This window comes from Asparagus officinalis, chromosome 10 (genome assembly GCF_001876935.1).
Source record: "Asparagus officinalis chromosome 10, Aspof.V1, whole genome shotgun sequence".
Lineage (NCBI taxonomy): Eukaryota > Viridiplantae > Streptophyta > Magnoliopsida > Asparagales > Asparagaceae > Asparagus > Asparagus officinalis.
In genome coordinates, this window is record NC_033803.1 from 64,186,825 (window position 1) to 64,189,135 (window position 2,311).

The window sequence follows — 2,311 nt, forward strand, 5'->3', positions numbered from 1 at the left end:
AACTTCACCTCCCTGTTCTTCTCCCCCTGCATCCGCCAACATCCAACACTGCCCAACCTCGCAAGTCGCTACCGTCGTTCCTTGTGTCTTCTTCCTCCAGCCGCCAAGCATTCCCTCGTCTTCCCCACGTCAACAATCAGTCTTTCCCCCTTCATCAAACCCGACCACCAGTCCCACACCCAGCCCGCCCCTGATCTCCACCTCCAACCACCAGCACCATCATCTCCTCCCTAACAGCCGCACCACCAGTGTCATCATCTCCTCCCAAGCAACGCCCTACTCTCACTGCCACCGAGCCTCCCTTCCCAGCAACTGATGCCTTCATGTACACCGACTGTTTGGAAAATTTCCCCACCAGAGCAACATTACCACTGCCACAGCCGCTTACCACGGATCATCACATTGCTATCATCTTGTCGTCCTTGCCGACGCCGTCACTCTAGTCACTGCTCAGAGTCGCCGCCACCGTCGTTGTTCAGATTCGTCATTGTCGCTGTCACTCAGTTTGTCACCGCGTCGTCAGCCAATTCGACGTCGTCTCTCACGTCGAGTCTGTTCAGACCGACGTAGGTTTCGCTTTCTTTATTTGTCTGTTTATCTCATTTGGTTAGTTAATTGAATGAGTATCTTGTCTCTAAACTATTATCATATATTCGCTGCTTAGATTAGTATTTATGAGTTGAGGGTAACTGAACATATGACTGTTGAAATATTGATATTGATAATAGAACTGGTATAATGATAATGAATATTGCGATTATATTATTTGAGATTGAAATTGTTCATGATTATTGAAGCAAATCTCATTAAATCTATCTGTCACATTAACTATTTGAATTTAATTTCCTACCAAAAATCATGAATTTTGGCAAAACAGTGCATTATTCAATTTAGATCGCTGACTCTGATAAACCCCCTATCCCGTTTCGCATCATTTTCTGTTGAAGATCATGAAATTTGGCAAAATGGTGCGTTATTCGATTTAGATCGCTAACTCTGACAGACCCCTGTCGCGTTTCACATCATTTTTTGGTATCAGAGCATGGTTCTAGGTTAGGAAATTTCTTTTTTAGTTGAGTCTTTATTTGTTTAAAAAATTAGTCATCTCATTTAGTTGTTAGTACACATATTCATCTCATTTAGCTGTTAGTGCATGCGCACTCTCACATGTCTACCCTATCGACTGAGAGAGTCAAGTGAGTCAACTAGTGCATCCAGCATGTCAGGTAGTGTAGAGTCCAAACTCTTTAAGAAATTTGTTGAACTAGCAGCACAATTTGATACTGTATTCCAAGAGTGTAGAACTACCCGCGAGGCTTTCCAAAATACAACCAACGAGACGCGTGTTAATCTAGGAAAAGCACGTGTTGCAACTCCGCCTCCGCAATGTCAAGATCATGGGCACATCGTTCATCGACCCCCACCTCAACCTGTGCCTGATCCGCCAACCTTTGATGGTAAGTTTGACCCAGAAGCTTTCTTGGACTGGCTGAAGGTCATGGATCGTTACTTCAATTGGTGCGCCCTGACGGAGATACGAAAAGTCAAGTTCACAGCTATGAAACTTACCGGACCCGACTGCCAATATTGGTCCAACCTCGAAACGTTAAGGTATATTAGAGGTGAGTTACCGATTATAACTTGGCGAGAAATGGCAGAAACTGAAACGGAAATACCTCCCGCCATCGTTCTATCATAGATTACTCGACAAGTGGCATCGTCTTACTCAGGGAACCAAATCTGTAAAAGAGTATGTTGCTCAATTTGATGAATTGTTTACTCGATGCAACACCATTGACCAAGAGGCAACAATGAAAGTCTTGTTAAAGTTTAGAGCTGGATTGAAAAGTGACCTCCAAACCGAACTATTTGCTAGAGGAGTAGACATCCTTGAGAGAGCTTATGCCTTAGTTCAGGATCTAGATGAAGCCAAATTCCACCAATCTCATAGGAGTCAGGATTTTCGAACTCATTCCTCTCAGTCTTCCCGTGTCACTATCTCTAGTCAGCCTCCGAGTCGATTTAACCCTAGTTCTTCCTAGTCTAGAGTCAATCCCAAGGGCATTGAGTCAGAGAGAGATTTCTCTAAACTTAGCTCAATAATTTAGTGTTACAATTGTCAAGGGTATAGGCACATCGCTTCCATCTGTACAACCCCGTTCAGAGTTAAAATTAATAAGCCACCTATAACGGAATCAAAACCTCTAATTGAGGAAACCGTTAACCAGACCGTAGATTTGATAGAATCTAATTCTGGCAAGAAATTTCAGGATAGTAAAATGGAAAAACCATGCACTTCCGTTTTTTCTGA